The sequence below is a fragment of the Schistocerca nitens genome, chromosome 6, assembly GCF_023898315.1.
Source record: "Schistocerca nitens isolate TAMUIC-IGC-003100 chromosome 6, iqSchNite1.1, whole genome shotgun sequence".
NCBI lineage: Eukaryota > Metazoa > Arthropoda > Insecta > Orthoptera > Acrididae > Schistocerca > Schistocerca nitens.
The window spans coordinates 222168337-222191513 of NC_064619.1; positions in this window are offsets into that span (position 1 = coordinate 222168337).

Consider the following 23177-nt stretch of genomic DNA (forward strand, 5'->3'; position numbering starts at 1 on the left):
TGGAAAAATTTACTGATAACACAGACGCAATAGTGCATGGTAGGTAAAAAATATTGATGTTGACTGGAATACTCTCTTTCAAATTCTGAAGGTGGCAGGGGTAAAATACAGGGAGCGAAAGGCTATTTACAATTTGTACAGAAACCAGATGGCAGTTATAAGAGTTGAGGGACATGAAAGGGAAGCAATGGTTGGGAAGGGTGTGAGACAGGGTTGTAGCCTCTCCCCGATGTTATTCAATCTGTATATTGAGCAAGCAGTGAAGGAAACAAAAGAAAAATTCGGAGTAGGTATTAAAATCTAAGGAGAAGAAATAAAAACTTTGAGGTTCCCCGATGACATCGTAATTCTGTCAGAGACAGCAAAGGACTTAGAAGGCCAGTTGAACGGAATGGATACTGTCTTGAAAGGAGAATGTAAGATGAACGTGAACAAAAGCAAGACGAGGATAATGGAATGTAGTCGAATTAAGTCGGGTGATGCTGAGGGAATTAGATTAGGAAATGAGACACTTAAACTAGTAAAGGAGTTTTGCTATTTGGGGAGCACAATAACTGACGATGATCGAAGTAGAGAGGATATAAAATGTACACTGGCAATGGCAAGGAAAGCGTTTCTGAAGAAGAGAAATTTGTTAACATCGAGAATAGAGTTAAGTGTCAGGAAGTCGTTTCTGAAAGTATTTGTATGGAGCGTAGCCATGTATGGAAGTGAAACATGGACGATAACTAGTTTGGACAAGAAGCGAATAGAAGCTTTCGAAATGAGGTGCTACAGAAGAAAGCTGAAAATTAGATGGGTAGATCATATAACTAATGAGGAGGTATTGAACAGGATTGGGGTGAAGAGAAGTTTGTGGCACAATTTGACTAGAAGAAGGGATCGGTTGGTAGGACATGTTCTGAGGCATCAAGGGATGACCAATTTAGTATTGGAGGGCTGCGTGGAGGGTAAAAATCGTAGAGGAAGACCTAGAGATGGTACACTAAGCAGATTCAGAAGGATTTAGGCTGCAGTACCTACTGGGAGATGAAGCAGCTTGCACAGGATAGAGTTGCATGGAGAGCTGCATCAAACCAGTGTTTGGAGTGAAGACCACAACAATAACAAGACTGATAACCTTAAGAAATTCAGATATAAATTTAGAGTTAGACAGCACAATAAATTTTCACAAAATGATCAGCCAGAACGTTATGACCACCGACCTACTATCGTGTAAACCTGTTCAGGCGATAGCAGCGGCACCTGGCGAGGAATGACTGCTAGTCAGACACACGCACACTGTATGCAGTGTAAGTGAATGTGCTGTCCGTGTGTAGAATGGGTAAGGTGCGCTATCTGTTTGAGTTTGGACAAGGACAGATTGTGCTGGCCCGGAGGCTCGGCACGAGCATTTCGCAAACAGCACGAGTTGTCCTGTTTTCGGGGAGTCCTGCGGTGAGTGTCTTCACCATGTGGCGAAACCAAGGTGACGCCACGTCCAGAAGTCGTGGCATAGGGCGGCCACCCCTCATTACAGATGTCTGTCGTCGTAGGCTGGGCAGACTTATGAAACAAGACAGGTGTGAACTGTGGCGGAACTGGGATCAGACTTTAATGCTTGGCAGGATACAAGTGTGTCGGGATACAGAGTGCACCGAAAACTCCTAATGATGGACCCCTGCAGCTGACGACCCATGCATTTGGCAATTTTAACAGTACGACGTCGGCAACTATGACTGAAGTGGGTGTATGACCATTAGCACTGGACGTTGGCGCAGCGGCAGAGCGTTGCATGGTCGGATGAATCCCAATATCTTCTTCATCATGCTGGTGGTGGTCGCGAATCCGTCGTCTTCCAGGGAAATAGCTCCTTGACACCTGTACTGCAGGACAGAAACAAGCTGGCGGCGGCTCCATTATACTCTGAGGAACATTCACATGGGCATCCATGGGTCCAGTGGAGCTCATGGAAGGTACCATGACGGCCAAGCAGTATCATACATTGGTTGCAGACCACGTAAGCCCTTTCATTACGGTCATGTTTCCCAACGGTAGCGGCATTTTTCAACAAGATAATGTGCCATGTCATAAGACCAGGTGTGTGGTGGAGTGGTTCGAGGAACACAGTGGCGACTTCCAGTTGATCAGTTGATGTGCTGGTCCCCAACTCGCCAGATATGAACCCGGTCGAACACATGTGGAATGTGAGTGAACTTGGTGTCAGAGCTCATCGCCCCCCCTCCCCCCCCACCAGCCCCTTGGAATTTACTGGAATTGGGTGACTTGTGTCTGCAGATGTGGTGCCAGTTTCCTCCAGCGACCTACGAAGACTACATTGCATCCATGCCATGATGCATCACCGCTGTTATTTGTGCCAGAGTTGGACATACTGTCTGTTAGTAGATGGTCATAATATTCTGGCTGATCAGTGTGTAGTATTCCACTAATCCATAAAGAACAGATGGAACAACAAATCAAAGAGATATTAGAACAAGGGGATATTGAAAGGTCAAGCTAAAGGTAATTTACACTGCCACATACGACCCACAAGGAAACCCAAGAGCCGGTCGAAGTGGCCGAGCGGTTCAAGGCTCTACAGTCTGGAACCGCGTGACCGCTACGGTCGCAGGTTCGAATCCTGCCTCGGGCATGGATGTGTGCTATGTCATTAGGTTGGTTAGGTTTAAGTAGTTCTAAGTTCTAGGGGACTGATGACTTCAGAAGTTAAGTCACATAGTGCTCAGAGCCATTTGAACCGTTTTTGAATTTGAAACCCAAGAAGAGAGAATCTTGATAAAATTGGGTAAGCTTTGCCAGATCTACTGCAACAAAGGGCATAACAGTCGGGATGAGTACGTTAAGGATTTCTAGTTAGCGATGGATCAGCTCCCTCACAACTCAAACAAGATGCCACTGGCCAAAGTTCGATCAATCAAGAACCAGACGACTGAATCACAGACGTAGTTGCTTTTCTGCTGCAGCATCTGGCCAGGCATGGACAGATGATTGCAGAAGCAACTGCAAATGTCTGAAAATCGGTACTGGAACAGTGGAGGTGGTATGCAGGGAATGAAGAAACGTTTCTTCTACTCAGGATAGAAGGTGCTGGTGAGAAAGCAACACCACTCCTGAAAGGTGAAGAAAAAATGACAGAAACTATTCGCCCTGCACATTGGGCCATTCCGGATAAAATACCTGGTCTTTGTTAATGTAGCCGTTCAGAAGATGTTGTGGATGAACAAGGTAATTGTGACCCATCACTTCTCAAATATGGAGGCTTTCATATATTAGGGTCACTTTAGTCAATGCTGTGTAACCTGTGTTAGTTGTGTAGTTTTTATTATTCTGTTAAGTGCTCCGTACCCAAAAGTTTTCGTTTGTGTTTGGCCATAAGTTTTTATGTATTCATTACTTGACGCTTGTGGTTGCTACAGTTTGAGCATGTGTATGTTCCTTTTGGGGGAAAATCAAGGGCGGAACAACACATAGGGAGTTGGAACTATACTCGCCTCACAAAAAATATTTTTATTGTTAAACATGAGCATCAATATGTCCACGTTTGTCGGCCTCAAAATAGTGTGGCGTAGTGATCCCAAAGTTGTATGAGCATAGTGCGTGTCTTGCATATGTTTTAGATAATGAAGCGCAGAGACAATAGGAGAGAATCTGAACATACACATGATTTTTTTTTCTGTTTCAGAAGTATAGGTGTTGTCAGGTAACAAAAAGTGATGCATCGTTCCTCTAAAATTGCATTTTTTCTCCCACTTTGTTTTGACTTTCTTTGCTTGGTGTGTATAATAAGTTTTTTGTGAGATGAGGCATCTTTCTTTGAGAAGGCCATTAGTTTCTGCCTGTTGTTTGAAGTTCTTAAGGGTGTATCAAACTGTGTTGCACCGTGAGAAGTGACTTTTGTCTGTTGCGTGACAAGTAATTAGGGTGAAGTGTTCTGTTTGGACAACTAACGCATTGCAGACGTTATTATGAGATTTTTTGGCTTACCGCCAGCTACGAATTAGCCCTGGGGTGTTTGTTTTGAGGATATGTCTGGCGCCAGCTTTTGCTAATAGAGCTCTGGACGATCCTGACCATACTTATGTCAGAAATTGTGTATTCCTGTGTGTCATTTTCGGATATTCAGCAGACTGCACTGCTGAACGTGTTGTCTAGTTTTGATCACAGCATCGCGTCTTAACTTACTGTGGATAGTAGACACACGACTTAGACAATTTTGTGGACAGTCATAAGATAGAGCGCCAGTAGTTCACTAAATTTAAGATTTTTGAGAACAACTACGTTTGAGTAAGATGATGAGTGGCGAGTTTGACTGTGTCCGGATGTGCACTTAATTTTTGCTTAGGAAACCATGTTTTGATTTGCGTTGATTTTTGAGTAAACAAACTGAACTAACACATCAAGTCAAAGTACTTTTATATTAATTTTTTTTCTATGGCACAGTCACATTCATTCTAAGATTCAATCACTGAGATAAATCAAGTCAAGATTGTCACGTGCTGGGGTAATGTTGTGCACAGTTGCAAAACTTGCTAATTGATTCCCAGCACTGTTTCAGAAGAAGACGAACTACAGGGAGATATGAGGGAAATCCCGAACAGTAGGCAGAAGGAAGGTCAGTGACTGGCCTACGCGTTACGCCAGACAAGAAGAGCTGGCAAGTGCCTCTTGTCAGTGCTATGTCGGCCAACACAGAAAAGGAACCGATATAAACCGCCCATCGAGGAGCTCCAAGCTACAGAGTTAGCCATCGTTTTACACGTGAAAATTTTTAAGATTACACTATACATCAAGCTGATTTTGGAGAACGAGTTGATGTACGAACACAATTTATTCTAAAAATAATTTTTCATGACCATTTATTTTTCAGTGTAAACAAGTAACAGATGCCACCATTCCAGTGTGCAGCTCATGTCTACATCTACAATTTTGTAGACTGTATTTATTAAGTAACTCATATGGAACACTGAGACACCACTAGACTGCGTTTTACCAGATTACTTAATTTATTTTTTGACTTTTTTCACACAATTTAATACATTATGTGACTTGTAAATAGTAAAAATAATTGGAAGACTTTCTCTACTATAGGGGATGTTAAATGCTGTTAGTTTTTCGGTTCTTTGAGCTCTCAAGTCCATAACACGTTCTTTTGACACAAAATTAGCTTCATATTAGTCTTCCTTGCGAAGCATTCAAACAACAGGTTATTTTATTATTGTAATTTTGACATCCCAGTGTGGAATAACATTTTCTTATGACATCAGATCATCCTTTTTGTTGTAGTCATCATGAGTCATAAGTAAAAAATGATGTGCACAGCACAACAAAAGATGTGTTTTACACACAGATTTTTCATTATGTTAAAAGATAAAAAATTGATTAATTAATTGATTAAGGATCAAGTGTGCATTCTGTACCTAGGCCAAAAGACAATTTTATGAATATCAGGTGTATGATTCAAAATGGTTCAAATGGCTCTAAGCAGTGTGGGACTTAACATCTGAGGTCATCAGTCCCCTAGACTTAGAACTACTTAAACCTAACTAAACTAAGGACATCACATGCATCCATGCCCAAGGCAGGATTCGAACTTGCGACCGCAGCAGCAGCGCGGTTCCGGACTGAAGCGCCTAGAACCGCTCGGCCACAAGGCCGACTAAGCTGTATGTTATATGGAACAGAGTTCCTGGCATTATATTTTGATTTTGTTAATGCTCTGTATTTATGTGCAAAGTTGAGGTACCGGTACCATATCTATTCTCAGATGATAAAGCTATTATAAGTAAATCAGGCAACATCACTCCTTGCATTTTTTCAGCAATCCTCATGGAATGTCGTTAGGGATCGTTTCCTGCTTCCGATGTCTGTTTGAGTTCGTTTATTTATTAGACAGGTGACCCACGAGAGTTACTATCCACTCAGCTTTTATCCATGTTTAAGGGAGTTGAAAGAGTTCAGTGACATTACAGTCACATATCGCTAACAGATATTGATTCATTTTGCTACCATTCCGTGGTTAATTTTATTTAGAATTTTCTTGGCTTATTTGCAAGGAGGAAAACTTTGCGTTTCTCTCACTACAAAGACGTTCTCTTGGTGTATTCTCTAGGACCACTTTGTCGACAGCTGGTTGTAAGTGGATCTCATTAGGAAGAGTGACGGTCCTCTGGGTAGTGGTCAGTTTCCGCAGAAGTGAGGCAGTGGTCTGCTTTGTGCTTTTGTCGGCAGAGAGGATGCCTTTCCTAACCCAGAGTTGATGGCACCATTAAGTCGCCCAACCATTGTGGGAGGGTTCGTTGCTTTCGTACTAAAATTTGGTGTTCGTCATACTTGGTGCGAAGAAGCCGACGAAACGTTTGGATGCTGCTCCAGACGAGTAACAACCTCTTATTTGTTAAGATGCATTTTGTCTGCCAAGAGCTAGATGTTTCTGCAGAATTCCTCCGTTTTTTCATGAAATAACCGATATTCTCATCCGTCACATTGGCAACAGCACTGAGTCGTTTCCTCTAAATATAGTTTTTATGAAAGTAGGTAGTTATGGAAAGAGACCAGTTTTTCATGTTCATTCTGTCACTGCCCACCATGAGGGTCATCTATCTGCCGGCCACTATTTGGTGCTGATGGGTGCTCGATTTGCTGATTCTGGGGAAATGTACGTGCCGTAATTGCGATAATGCGGTCCATATTCTGAGCGACTCATTACTTGCTTACTTTGCCATTCAACATGTGTTGCTTAATTTGGTTATAGCTCGTGGCATCTTGTTGTATCATTAAGTTTGATCTCATAGGCCACTCAGACGATCAGATCTCAGCACTTTCTCAAAACAGTCCTCCACACTTTTTAGTACCTCCCCACAGTGCTGGTGTCATTTTGTAATTTGATGTGAACTTTAGAGAATTTTGTTATGTGTTAGTGTTAGCTGTGATTTTTGCAAATCATTACTGCAAATAAATATCTGTTAATCCCAGTCTTTGCTTAGATTCCCAGATTCCTCACGTTGTCCTACAACTGGTAAAGGTTAGGTGACATATAATTAGAGATGGGCAAAACTGTTCTTTTCAGAGAGCGGATCAGAACTGTTCACTCCCTGAAATGAACTAGCTCTTATTCATGACTCACCACTCATTCACAATAGAAAATAAATGGAAGGCACATTGCCCTTTAAACTTGGTTTATTCCAGTACTATACCTGTATTTTGATCTTATTTGATCCTATTTTGATGTAACACAGATAATGAGTAAGAATTTTGTATTGTTTATTGAAATTTCCACGATATGACAAAGTTTTTGATTATTGGTTTATTTTGCACTATCGTGGTTTTTTGGGTGATCGGAAAATGTTGTACCTTGAGATTTACATTAACAATATATTTGGCTATAACGTATTAAAATTTCATTAACCTCGTACAAATACATCGCAAGCCATATATTTTTAAAGTGAAAGTTTCCTTCCGAAGACGCCTAAAATCGCAAAATCCGTAGTACAATAAGAAAAAAATATATAAATTTGACTGTAAGACCAAAGTGCTGCATATAGCCTTCCGCAGAATAAAACAAGGAAAATATTGGTGTATCACATTTTGCTATACGTTTATCGGTTTGCTCGTAATTAAAGTGTAAATTCGAGTGACCATAATAAAAAATCCTATAGTAAGAGGAGCCGTCAGGAACCTAATCTGATCAGTTTAAACAAATAAAAATAAAATAAAAACAAATGATATATACATAACATAATTATGAATATACATAACGGTATTACTACGAAGAACAATATCCAGTAGAGACGAACTCCGATGCAGAGGCGCTGAGTCAAGCAGGTCGAGCCGCGAGCTATATTACTGCGTGAGCTAAGACCGCAGAGACCAGAGTGACACCTGAGTTGCTTTGCTCAACGCTCTGGCTAGAGTCGAGAACGGTGGGGTGAGCGTTGAGCGGGCGAGTTCCGAGGGTGGGGGGAGCGGTGAACTGCCACCAGTCACCTGCTCCGAGACAAATCGTCCGTTCTCTTGCGAGCAGGTTGTTGCAAGTAGTTCCTATGTTCTCCGCTAGGAGGCTCTCTGTCCTGTTGCTCGCATCAACTGCCCAGAGGGCAGGACGTGCGACTGAAACGATCGCCGACAGAGTGCGATACCAAGTTAAAAGGTGCGCCAGACACTGCACGCAGCAGAGGAAGCACAGAGAGGGCACGGCATATGTGAAACACAAAATCCAATGGGGCACTGCACAGTGCAGGTAGCCAAGGCAGAAGCAGGGCAGAGACCGGCGCTGGCTGTGTTGTGTGGCGTGCAGTGTGCTCTGACCAGCAGAGGCCCCACTGATCTGCTTCGACTCTCTCTCTCTCTCTCTGCTGCGGGAAACGTTTGGAGCTACCGTTCTTTTTTTCTGAATCACTGATTGTTCACTCCTTTGAAAGATTCAACTCTATGAATTAGTTTAGGAGCGGATCCCCCATCTCTAATATAAATAATAAATGTAGGTCGGTGCACATCTCAACTTCCTAGTCCCGTTACGACAGTGCTATCATTGCGCACAGTAGTTAAACTAAACGATTAGTAAAATTAAGAATTCAGAAAGAAGGAGAGCATTACACTCATTCGTCTTCTATGATCAACAGTTTAACTTATAATGGGCACTGCATTTGCGTTTCTCGACACTTATTCAGAACGGGACGCCACTTTCAACATATAGAACGAAAGAGACTATATGTGAACAAATGTTTCGGCTGAGGCTGTGACAAAGAATCTGTCTTGAGCGCCATACACAATTTAAAATTCTTTCTTAAATGCACTGTAGAGTCTAAGAATCTAATCAAGAATCCGATAAAGTACTTGTTCTGTGACGTTTCTCATAGTCTGACAAACCAATTCGTAAGAGCAAACAATATACCAAACGAAGACTAGCAATAGGTAAAAAACATAATCGTACTCTTTTCAGATTGAGTATAATCACTAGCAAGAATTAATACGCCTGAAACCGTCAGCCAAGAGTTGGGATGATACGTTTCATGCTCCATATTTGTTGCACCGATTTATGGAAATCTTTGTAACAACTGATCCAGTTTATACACACATCAAAAAAGTTTCGCATCAGCCCGTTGCATCAGCCCGTTCCCAGAACTGCTGAAGATAGACGTTGGCAATAGATATTGTATCATAGACACAGTCCCTTTGTGTGTTCAGAGATGTCACTAAACCCGCCCAAAGATGTAAACAACCATGCATGAGCAGCGCCTATTTGACGGAGGGGGTCCGACAGCCGATCAGTTCCAGTCATTCCACCAGGAGGGAGGTACGCGGCTCGTGTTTCCTGCAGTTCAACCATGCCTAGACGGTCAATGCCGCGGTTCGATCGCGCCCCCATTGTTGTTTTGTGCCAGGAAGGGCTCTCAACAAGAGGCATGTCCAGGCGTCTCGGAGTGAAACAAACCGATGTTTTTCGGACATGAAGGAGATACAGAGAGACAGGAACTGTCGATGAAATGCCTCGCTCAGGCCGCCCAAGGCCTAATACTGCAGTGGGTGACCGCTATCTACGGATTATGGCTCGGAGGAACCCTGACAGCAACGCCATCATGTTGAATAATGCTTTTCATGCAGCCACAGGACGTCGTGTTACGACTAAAACTGTGCGCAATAGGCTGCATGATGCGCAACACCACTTCCGACGTCCATGGTGAGGTCCATCTTTACAACCACACCACACAGTGCGGTACAGACGGGCCCAACAACATGCCGAGTGGACCGCTCAGGACTGGCATTACGTTCTCTTAACCGATGAGTGTCGCATATATCTTCAACCAGACAATATTCGGAGACGTGTTTGGAGATAACCCTGTCAGGCTGAACGCCTTAGACACACTGCCCAGCGAGTGCAGCAGGGTGAAGTTCACTGCTGTTTTGGGGTGGCATTATGTGGGGCCGACGTACGCCGCTGGTGGTCATGGAAGGCGCCGTAGCGGCTGTACGATACGTGAATGCCATCCTCCGACCTATAGTGCACCGTATCGGCAACGTATTGGAGAGGCATTCGTCTTCATGGACGACAGTTTGCGCCCAATCGTGCACATCTTTATCCCGATTCCAATTTTCTGTACAGGTTCCGGAACTCTCGGAACAAAGGTGATGTAAGACTTTCTTTAATGTGTGTAGGAATCTATTTCTCACTACCATGGGTAGTAATAATGGTCGCAAGGATCGAGACGCTGAAACCCATATCATATAATTTTTTTTTATCTGCACATGTATTTGTTGTTGCGGTCTTCAGTCCTAAGACTGGTTTGATGCAGCTCTCCATGCTACCTATCCTGTGCAAGCCTCTTCATCTCCGAGTAACTACTGCAACCTACTTCCCTCTGAATCCACTTACTGTATTCATCCCTTGGTCTCCCTCTACGTTTTTACCCCCCCCCCCCCCCCCCCACTTCCCTCCAGTACTAAACTGGTGATGCCTTGATGCCTCAGAATGTGTCCTACCAACTGATCCCTTCTTTTAGTAAGGTTGTACCACAAATTTCTCTTCTCCCCAATTCTATTCAGTACCTCCTTATTAATTACATGATCTACCCATCTAGTCTTCAGAATTCTTCAGTAGCACCACACTTCAAAAGCTTTTATTCTCTTCTCTCGTCAACGTTACACTTCCATAAATGGCTATACTCCAGACAAATACTTTCAGATAAAAATTCCTAACTCCTAAATCTATACTTAATGATAAAAAATTTCTCTTCTTCAGAAACATTTTTCTTGTCATTGCCAGTCTGCATCATTTTATATCCTCTCTACTTTGACCATCATCGGTTATTTTGTTGCCCAAATAGCAAAACTGATCTACTACCCTAAGTGTCTCATTTCCTAATCTAATTCCTTCAGCATCATCTGATTGAATTCACTACCTTCCATTTTCATCGTTTTTCGCCGAAGCATGCACGGAATATTTGCAGGGTACAGGACCGAAACTTCTTGAGCACTCTCCTTATAGTCCAGACCTTGCTCCTTGTGACTTTTCACTGTTCCCACACGAGAAAATGAAGCTGAAAGGAGGGCAGTTTTCAAGTGACGAGGACCTCCTGAGGGCTTGGGACAACGTGTATGCCTTACCCCTTACAGAAACTTGGGACATCTGGTTTAGGGATTGGTTTCAGAGGATGGTCAGATGTATTCAGTGTGATGGAAATTACTTCGAAAAAAAAAATGAGTAAATGAAGTTGTGTTGAAAAAACTTTCTTAGAACCCTTTGTACTGTTAAAGATATTCTCCTTTTTTGTAGAGGTGGATTGCCGTCATCCAGTCGTGGAATCCACGTGCACACTCAAGTTCTCTGTAGCCATGCGAGAAAGCTCCTTATTGCGTGGATTACAGAATATCTAGTAGATGGGATGTTGGTGCTCCGTTTCTAAAAGTTCATTAGACTATCTTTGGGCGGGCCTTCCCATCGGTGGAGAAGACTTTGCGCCACTATAGTGGGAGACTCTGTAGCACAGAGGACTGTAAAATTTTATGAGAGACTTGTCCATGAAAAGCGGAGGAGGACACTCGATTGGATGATGCGGACTAGAGGTGCAGACTTACATACGAGAATCAATTCGTCACTCTGACTGATGAGTTGCTGCCGTCAGCATGCCGCAGAAACCGCAGCTTTTGTCCCTCTGAACCGCCGACTCTGGTGACAATAGCTGGCTGCTTTGGACTGTCACGAGATGAGAATGCTTAGGTGCTGCCGATTCGTTTCGTTTCAAATTGATTGGCCTATGCGACTTGATATCTCGTAGCAGAGGGCTCATCCATGACCGACGGGATTTAGATATTTCCTAGTGGAACCTATCTTGTTTCCTGGAATGATCGGAGCAATCGTTGCGCACTCAGTAGTGATTATGTTTTTTAGGGGGATAACCTGATGAGATGATCGTCACTCTTGCCCTAACCGTTCCTTGCGGGCTTTTTAAACAAATCCAAGAGTCTGTTAAAGTGTCCCGATGTTCACGACTCGTATTTTCTATTGTTTTTGAATTTTATTAATCTCATTAACCCTCCCACTACCCTGAATGTATTGTTTCATGGAGTACCATTGGGGTCATAAAGACCACTTGTATTTTATTCGGGATATATTGGCAGTCTTTTAATGAACTAACATAAAAACAAATAACACCTATTCAACGTAACAGTCATCATTCTATTTCCGTTAAGTACTAAATTCAAGAAACCAAAAGAAATTTAGATTGGTATCATATTGAGCTGAGTGGTACTCAGTGCAAAACACCAGGAAGAAATTTTAATATAACTTAAATATAAAACTTAGCAAAACACCACTGGATACTATTGTGTCAGAGGGAGAGAGTCATATATTTAAAAATAATACCTTTGAAAATAAGGGAGATACAAATTCCATTGTGTTTATGGAATCATATTAACTGCAGTGGTACTGAGTAGGATACAACAACAGCTGAGGGATGAAACACCAACAATTGGTGAAAAACAGGGGGGAAATAATGTTTTCAGATTTGACCCTTTTTTACGCAACAGTTCTCATTCTATTTTCATAAATGTTACATTCATGAAACAAACAAACAATTTAAGCTGGAGTCATATTGACCCAAGTAGTACTAGGTACAAAAACAATGAACAAGTTTTAATGTGTTGTAAATACAAAAATGAACAAAACATCGTGGGATATAACTGTGGAGGAAGTCATATAAAGGGTGTTTCAGCTGCCGCTACCACTGTTTTTATGCAACCCACAATGCCTTCAAATACAACGCACAAGATTTTTGTATTCTTTCGCTCACTGGGAGCAAACTATTGGTCCTACAAAAAATGATCAGGACCTTTTTGTAGGATATTTAACGTGAGAAATTTGGTACTGAGATGCGTTTTCGCTAGAGGCCGCAGTTTTCGAATTATTCAAGAAAAAAGTACAGAAGCGACCTTGAGACGTATTTTTCTTGAGTAACACTAAAGCCGTGGTCTCCAGCGAAAACGTATCCCAGTGCAAAATTTAACTGCATTAAATTTCCTAAAAAAGGTCCCGTTCATTTTTTCTGTAGGACTGATGACTTGCGCTTAGTGATCGAGAGAAAATGAGAATCTTGCAAGTGGTATTTGAAGGTGTTGTGGGGTTGCATACTTGTAAATATTTGCACTGAACTGTTGGCAGCACTGTCATCATGTCACTTTCCAAGAGTGCTGTGCTGTGAGTACCAGTTCCCACATTTTGATGAAGATTTAACCTGAAAGTGAAAATGTTACGTGGTTTTACAGATTATTTGACAAAGAACTTAATAGAAAAATGGTAGTGAACCTGGTCCCTAATGCCCACTAGTGGGCGTTTCAGCTTTCGGGGCGGGCAGGCGGTGCGGATTTTAAAAATATTTTCATTCGGTTTTCATAAAATTTTAACATTAAGCGTTTGGTAAGTAGCTGTTATTATATGACTTAAAGTGCTGTAACTCTGTTTTATGAATTTTATAAAGTAAATTTAAGTTCTTGTTTTATAAATCACCATTAATATGATACTGGAGATTTACTTTCCTACTTCATGAATCGTCGTTACTGTGGAACCCGTTAGAATATTTTACGACAAAAAGAGACACAAAAGTGGGCGTTAAGTAAAAAATGTCGACTACCGATGTCATAGAATGTGGACTTTCAATACTATAAATTCTGACAGAACAGCCAATGCTTGTGAGGCATTTCACAGGGCTTTAACTGATCCTGCTTAGCAGTCATAGAGAGTCCCAAGTCTCTGAAAATTGGAAGGAAAATGCAGTAGTACCAACTTAACTTGTCGTTTCCTCGACGCGGAGCCGACTTGATTAAAAAACTGACCGCCACTCACAGATGACCTATTTCGAAAAGTGACCGCTCACACAGTTGACCATTTAAAGAGCAGATTAAACTTTGGGTCTGCGCGCAGTCAGGAACACATGTATGTTTTTTTCCTCTTTGCGACTTTTTTTATCACTGACTTCGTCCTCCTCTATTTTCTCGTTTCTAAGTGGGGGACACTCCATGCTATCATCACAACCCCCTGTCTTTAATGTCCTTTCAACTTCAGCAACAACAACAATTTCTCTTCCACTCATAACTCTGCCACCACTGTCATCACACATTTCACCACCATTAAATGGCGTTAAAAATTTCATTTTGTCTGTTTATGTTAGTTATGATACGGCGATTATAACTTGTTCTTTATGTTCAATGTTTTTTCCTATTTCGTGCACCACTTAGCTTTCTCAAGTTTCTCATGGTGTTGGACAGAGTATTTTTGAAAAAAGACTAGTAGCTAACACGTGCAATGATAAAAACTGGCAACAAAGGCACTAGTACACGAATCTACGCGAATCACAAAATTAACAATAGTCTCTGTTGATCCGTCATGGACAGGCGACATCAGCTGTTTAAATAATTATCTATGAAATTCGCTCACAGCCATGTAATTGAGATGTTACTTTATTTTATTTTGGCTACCAGTTCCGGCATTCCAGTATGCCGTCTTCAGGTCCAATATGCATCTCTAAAAAATAAACGATATTGTCATACAGTGCCATATATTCTTGGATGTCATGAATTTAAAACGGTATCCCATGTGCTTCATTCGAAGACTTGAATGCAACTCGCTCAGTGGCATCGTGGAATGCCGAAACTCATAGTCAAAATAAAATAAAAACATCTCAATTACATGTGAAACATCCCCTTTGAAAAATAATGAATTATTGTGCTGGTAAACTTCTACGTTATTTGATACAGAGACAGCTGAGTAAAATTGAACTTACTCAGACATTTCTCTCTTTACTTATTCTGATCATCACTAAACTGACACACGATATTTTTAGCGCAACACAATCTGACTTTCAATAATCCCTACAAAAGAATAGCCCTCACTAACAATAACCTATACCTCTCATGAAGCACTTACCTCACAAAAATCTTCGTTACTCGAACTAATGCAATACAGCGAGCGCCAAAGCTGCCAGCTAAACAAAAGATTCTAACTACTGAAGGCACTAACTACTGATAGGCATAGTTAGCAAATGAAAGATTTTGATAGAGAACAAACAATGTACACTCCTGGAAATTGAAATAAGAACACCGTGAATTCATTGTCCCAGGAAGGGGAAACTTTATTGACACATTCCTGGGGTCAGATACATCACATGATCACACTGACAGAACCACAGGCACATAGACACAGGCAACAGAGCATGCACAATGTCGGCACTAGTACAGTGTATATCCACCTTTCGCAGCAATGCAGGCTGCTATTCTCCCATGGAGACGATCGTAGAGATGCTGGATGTAGTGCTGTGGAACGGCTTGCCATGCCATTTCCACCTGGCGCCTCAGGTGGACCAGCGTTCGTGCTGAACGTGCAGACCGCGTGAGACGACGCTTCATCCAGTCCCAAACATGCTCAATGGGGGACAGATCCGGAGATCTTGCTGGCCAGGGTAGTTGACTTACACCTTCTAGAGCACGTTGGGTGGCACGGGATACATGCGGACGTGCATTGTCCTGTTGGAACAGCAAGTTCCCTTGCCGGTCTAGGAATGGTAGAACGATGGGTTCGATGACGGTTTGGATGTACCGTGCACTATTCAGTGTCCCCTCGACGATCACCAGCGGTGTACGGCCAGTGTAGGAGATCGCTCCCCACACCATGATGCCGGGTGTTGGCCCTGTGTGCCTCGGTCGTATGCAGTCCTGATTGTGGCGCTCACCTGCACGGCGCCAAACACGCATACGACCATCATTGGCACCAAGGCAGAAGCGACTCTCATCGCTGAAGACGACACGTCTCCATTCGTCCCTCCATTCACGCCTGTCGCGACACCACTGGAGGCGGGCTGCACGATGTTGGGGCGTGAGCGGAAGACGGCCTAACGGTGTGCGGGACCGTAGCCCAGCTTCATGGAGACGGTTGCGAATGGTCCTCGCCGATACCCCAGGAGCAACAGTGTCCCTAATTTGCTGGGAAGTGGCGGTGCGGTCCCCTACGGCACTGCGTAGGATCCTACGGTCTTGGCGTGCATCCGTGCGTCGCTGCGGTCCGGTCCCAGGTCGACGGGCACGTGCACCTTCCGCCGACCACTGGCGACAACATCGATGTACTGTGGAGACCTCACGCCCCACGTGCTGAGCAATTCGGCGGTACGTCCACCCGGCCTCCCGCATGCCCACTATACGCCCTCGCTCAAAGTCCGTCAACTGCACATACGGTTCACGTCCACGCTGTCGCGGCATGCTACCAGTGTTAAAGACTGCGATGGAGCTCCGTATGCCACGGCAAACTGGCTGACACTGACGGCGGCGGTGCACAAATGCTGCGCAGCTAGCGCCATTCGACGGCCAACACCGCGGTTCCTGGTGTGTCCGCTGTGCCGTGCGTGTGATCATTGCTTGTACAGCCCTCTCGCAGTGTCCGGAGCAAGTATGGTGGGTCTGACACACCGGTGTCAATGTGTTCTTTTTTTCCATTTCCAGGAGTGTATTTACCTTAATAATGTTCAAAAGTCATGATCTCCATCTTTACAAATTTCCTTTTTCTGGCGGACACACGTCCAGATCGTCCGCTTGTAGTAACCTCTCAAAACTCTGGCATCTCTCTTTCCACATCCACCACTGCTGGCGGCTCACCTCCAACTGCCCAAAGCTACGCGCTGTTCACACCCAACTGCCCAACACTACAATAGCGAATATTCCAACAATGAGTCCAACCAGCCACAGACTGCACACAGCACAGTCAGTGATTTTCATACAGAGCGCTACGTGGCGTTACCAACATAAAAACCTAAGCAGCCTACTTACATATGGCTGTTGGAGAATTTCATTGATAATTAATAATTTAACATTACTTTTTGAGATAAATTCAACATTGAACCAAAACACAATGCTAGCGCCACAATTGTTTTTAAAGATTTTAGTGTTGGCGTTATTGCTTCTCATGTAGTGAGGGTCATATTCATATTACTGAAATTATTTGTAATGGATAGTCTGAGATATTCCATGGAAGCGTTTACTAAACCTGATAACCTTGTCTTTTCAGTAAACATTATGAAAGGTTTGTATAAAAATTTTGCAACGCAGCACCTATCTGTGTCGTATGATGTTAAGGCTTTTTCCTCTTCCTCGTGTCTGATTCTACTACTCTCTTCCTTCATGACATCCCATAGTGCCTTTATTTTGTTATACGTGATATGACCATATTTTGCACGTAATGCAGTTCCTTCAACGCCTGAATTATTATCTGCAATATTTTACAATACACCTTGTAATGAATTATAGTAGCAGGATCAGAGCTACTTTTGACTGACAGATGCAATGTCTTTTTCCTTATTCCTTGTGTAGTGGATGAATTTTTTTGTAGACTCTGGCCTAATATAGGCTATATTTGGGGGAAAGCAGTTCTACAGTAAGGTAAGGGCATTGTTAGTGAAGGTGTTATCACACAAGCACTGTATATACCACTCCAGGTCATGTCTTTGCGCAGTTTCCTAAGATATCAATGTTTGGCTTACTGGCTATGCTCCTGAAGTCAGATTGAGAAGCAGTCTCATCTTCTACTTATTTCATTCCAACGCTGGTAACAGCCGATTCTGTCGGTAATTTGTGATTATTCTGGTAGCATTCCCACAGTTATATTGTCGCATGCTGGGCCAATTTACATTTTGTCCAAACATCGCAAAAATGTAACTTTCAAAAAGCATTTTATGAAACTATAGTTACACCAGTGAACTTTAAAAGAACAGAAAGCATGAGAATAATACAATAAACCAATTACGCGATTGGATGTTTTGTTAATAAGCAGTTTTATAGGCGACATAAGATGAATAAGCGTTTTTAAAGTTTATGCCATGTTACGTAAAGTTTATTCCATGTTACGTTTTTGGAGAATGAACGTCTCCTCTATAAAAATCAATATGGATTCCGCAAACAGAGATCCTGCGAAACTCAGCTCGCTCTGTTCCTCCATGAGATCCACAGCGCAGTGGACAACGGCGCTCAGGTTGATGCCGTGTTCCTTGATTTCAGTAAGGCGTTTCACACCGTCCCGCACTGCCGTCTAATGAAAAAATTACGAGCTTATGGAGTATCGGAGCAGACTTGCGATTGGAGTCAAGACTTTCTTGCAGATAGAACTCAACACGTCGCTCTTAACGGAACAAAGTAGATAGATGTAAAGGTAATATCCGGAGTGCCACAGGGAAGTGTGATAAGACCGTTGCTGTTTACAATATATATAAATGATCTAGTAGAAAGCGTCGGATGCACTTTAATGCTATTCGCAGACGATGCAGTTGCCTATACAAAAGTAGCAACGCCAGAAAAAATGGTTCTGAGCACTATGGGACTTAACATCTATGGTCATCAGTCCCCTAGAACTTAGAACTACTTAAACCTAACTAACCTAAGGACAGCACACAACACCCAGCCATCACGAGGCAGAGAAAATCCCTGACCCCGCCGGGAATCGAACCCGGGAACCCGGGCGTGGGAAGCGAGAACGCTACCGCACGACCACGAGATGCGAGATGTTCTTTGTTCGACAAAGACGCCATTGGAGGGTGATGTATAAAAAAGGTGTGTACTTTGAATTTATGTTGATTTTTGACTATAGAAACGACCTGCAGAGAATTGATGAATGGTGCAGTTGGCCATGAACGTAAGTAAATGTAACATATGGCGCATACATAGGAAAAGAAACCCACTACTGTACAGGTACGCTGTTTATGACAGACAGCTGGAGACAGTGTCCGCCGTAAAATATCTAGGCGTAACTATCCAGAGCAACCTTACGGGAATAACTACATAAAACAGATAGTGGGAAAAGCACACACCAGACTCAGATTCATCGGAAGAATCTTAAGGAAATTTAACTCATCGACGAAAGAAGTGGCTTATAAGGCGCTTGTTCGCCCGATTCTTGAGTACTGTTCATCTATCTGGGATCTCTATCAGGAAGGACTGATAGAGGAGATAGAGAAGATCTAACGAAGAGCGGCGCGTTCCGTCACGGGATCGTTTAGCTGGCTATTATGTAGAGTCTGTAAAAAAGGAAACAATCATTTTTCATTTTTGTGTTTGTGCAATATTTATATATCTATATTTTGCAAATAGCGGCTGTGGTCAGCGAATGTGGAAATCGAAGCAGACAATGATGATTGAAAAAAATAAAAAAGATATTTGGTAGCGTACTGAATTGATTATAAATAGTGGAGGCTTAAATGTTACTCTCTCTATCTTCTTGTAGTCGTTAAAGTTGTAAGAGCCTGTGACGCTCGCTTTAATGCTTGGTTACCTTTCTTTTGTTCTTTGTTCGACAAAGACGCCATTGGAGGCTGATGTATAAAAAAGGTGTGTACTTTGAATTTATGTTGATTTTTGACTATAGAAATTGTTAGAAATACTTGTAATAATTTATTGCCAGCTTGCCCAGTATTTCATTCGACATTTTTAGCCGTTTTCAGCATATTCAGAATGTTTCATGAAACAGAGCTGTGCAGCGATCGCGGGAGCCGCTGCCGCGGTAAATTCAAATTAAGTAGAATGAAAGCAGTTTTCCAGCAATTAAGCGGGCAGGTAATGGTACATTAAAATTATTTCTTTCAGCTTCCGGGAGACCCCAGAGGAGAATTGTGGATTTTATTATGTCATTTTCAGGTGGAAATGGGCAACTGCTATTGCAATCTCAGTGACGTAGATAATTTACGAAAATCAGAGTGGTAAAAATTTACTTGTGTGATATCAAAGACTGATGTGCTGAAATCTGTTCTGGCTAATAATAATACTAAAATCAAATTTCATTTTTTGTTTCATGCTCTCATGTTAGTCGTGGCAACCAATAGTGTTCATATGTTAAAACATCCACTGCAGCTTTTATATTTAGCGAACATAGCATACTGTAAATCCTGCACGTGTAAATAAGAGTAATTTTCAGTGCATTACAGAGATGAAAGTAGAAAAGGACATGTTTAATTTCATAATTAGTTACAGTAATGATACCGTGTTCCATTTCTAACAGGCCAGATCAAGGTTATATGAAAATAGTTTGCAAATTAAAGATCACACGTTCACAGCAGGAAATCTGTTAGTGTTGTGCGTATCCCCATATAATAGGTCGAGGTTCACAAAGTTAAAGTTTTTTCAACTACAGAAACTAATAGTGAGAATCGCATATTATCTTTTGTGCTCGCAACAATAAGCAATACACAGTTAATTAAAATGTTATGCAACATAAACTGCACATGAAACGAAAAAGTGCGCTGTGGGGAGACGTTACATCGGACAACATATTACTTCCCCCCACATATATCTCGCGTATAGACCACGAGGAGAAAATTTGAGAAAATAGAGCCAATACAGAGGCTTACCAACAATCATTCTTCCCACGCACTATTCACGAGTGGAAGAGTGTTGGAGGGATCAGATAGTGGTACCGAAAGTACTCTCCGCCACACACCATTAGGTGGCTTGCGGAGAATGATGTAGATGTAGATGTTACTTCATTTTGAGGAGTGTTAATCAATGGACCTGAACTGGTTATTTTTGTTCATAACAGACTGGAATTTCTAAGGGTTTCTGATATCAAAGATGGCAATTTTACAGACTTGCTCCTCTTGTATAAACTTCTGAGACGCCATGGTGCCACGCTGTGTGGTAAAGAGATATCTAAATCTACACATATACTCCGCTAGCCACCAAGCGCTGTGTGGCGGAGGGCACAATTCGCGCCAAAGTCATATTTCCCCGCGTTTGTTCCACTCGCGGATCGCGCGAGGGAAAAACTACTGTCTGAACGCCTCAGTACGAGCTCTAATTTCCATTATCTTTGAATGGTGACCATTGCGCGGTCTGAATGTTGGTGATAATAATATATGCTCTACATCCTCGGCGAAGATCCTATTTCGGAATTTAGTGAGCAGCTCCTATCGTTTAGTGTGTCCCACTTCAAACTTTCTGTGAGATTTGCAACGCTCTCGCGATGGCTAAATGTACCAGTCACGAATCATGCAACTCTTCTTTGGACCTACTCAATCTCTTGAATCAGACCCAACTGGTAAGGGTCCCATACAGACATACAATACTCTAAGACTGGACGAACTAACGCATTGTAAGCAACTTCCTTTGTTGAAGGACTGCATCGCTTCAGGATTCTACCAATAAACCGCAATCTAGAGTTAGCCTTGTCCGTTTCTTGTGTAATCTGATAATTCCATTTGAGATCATTTAGAATAGTCACACCCAGATATTTGACGGATGTTATCGCTTCCAAAGACTGGGCATTTATTTGGTATTCGTACATTAATAGGGATTTTCGCCTTGTTATACGCAGTAGGTTACACTTACTAATAATGAGAGATAAATAACAGTCATTACACCACCCGTTTACACTAATGGCCATTAAAATTGCTAAACCAAGAAGAAATGCAGATGATAAACGGGTATTCATTGGACAAATATATTATACTAGAACTGACATGTGATTACATTTCCAAGCAATTTGGGTGCATAGATCCTGACAAATCAGTACCCAGAACAACCACCTCTAGCCGTAATAACAGCCTTGATACGCCTGGGCAATGAGTCAAACAGAGCTTGGATGGCGTGTACAGATACAGCTGCCCATGCAGCTTCAACGCGATACCACAATTCATCAAGAGTAGTGACTAGCGTATTGTGACGAGCCAGTTCCTCGGCCACCATTTACCAGACGTTTTCAATTGGCGAGAGATCTGGAGAGTGTGCTGGCCAGGACAGCAGTCGAACATTTTCTGTATCCAGAAAGGCCCGTACAGGACCTGCAACATGTGGTCGTGCATTATCCTGCTGAAATGTAGGGTTTCGCAGGGATCGAATGAAGGGTAGAGCCACGGGTCATAAAACATCTGTAATGTAATGTCCACTGTTCAAAGTGCCGTAAATGCGAACAAGAGGTGACCGAGACGTGTAACCAATCGCAGCCCGTACCATCACGCCGGGTGATACGCCAGTATGGCGATGACGTATACACGCTTCCAATGTGCGTTCACCGCGATGTCGCCAAACACGGATGTGACCATCATGTTGCTGTAAACAGAACCTGGATTCATCCGAAAAAATGACGTTTTGCCATTCGTTCAGCCAGGTTCGTCGTTTAGTACACCATCACAGGCGCTCATGTCTGTAATGCAGCGTCAAGGGTAACCGCAGCCATGGTCTCCGAGCTGATAGTCCATGATGCTGCAAACGTCGTCGAACTGTTGGTGCAGATGGTTGTGGTCTTGCAAACGTCCCCATCTGTTGACTCTGGGATCGAGACGTGGCTGCACGATCCGTTACAGCCATGCGGATAAGATGCCTGTCAACTCGACTGCTAGTGATACGAGGCCTTTGGGATCCAGCACGGCGTTCCGTATTACCCTCCTGAACCCACCGATTCCATATTCTGCTAATAGTACTTGGATCTCGACCAACGCGAGCAGCAATGTCGCGATACGATAAACCGCAATCGCGAAAGGCCGCAATTCGACCTTTATCAAAGTCGGAAACGTGATGGTACGCATTTCTCCTCCTTACACGAGGCATCACAACAACGTTTAACCAGGCAACGCCGGTCAACTGCCGTTTGTGTATGAAAAATCGGTTGGAAACTTTCCTCATATCAGCACGTTGTAGGTGTCGCCACTGGCGCCAACCTTGTGTGAATGCTCTGAAAAGCTAATCATTTGCATATCACAGTATCTTCTTCCTGTTGGTTAAATATCGCGTCTGTAGCACGTCAGCTTCGTGGTGTAGCAATTTTAATAGCCAGTAGTGTATTTTCTGCAAATCCTCACTGATTTGTTCGCAACTTTCATGTGATACTACATTCCTGTAGAATTCAGCATCATCGGCAAACAGTTAAATGCCGCTGGCAATACCATCAACTAGATCGTTTATGTAAATCGTAAAAAGCGGCGGACCTATTACACTGCCCTGGCCGGCCGAGCGGTTCTAGGCGCTTCAGTCTGGAACCGCACGACCGCTGAGGTCGCAAGTTCGAATCCTGCCTCGGGCATGGATGTGTGTGATGTTCTTAGGTTAGTTAGGTTTAAGTAGTTCTAAGTTCTAGGCGACTGATGACCTCAGAAGTTAAGTCGCATAGTGCTCAGAGCCATTTGAACCATAGTTAAGTCCCATAGTGCTCAGAGCCATTTGAACCA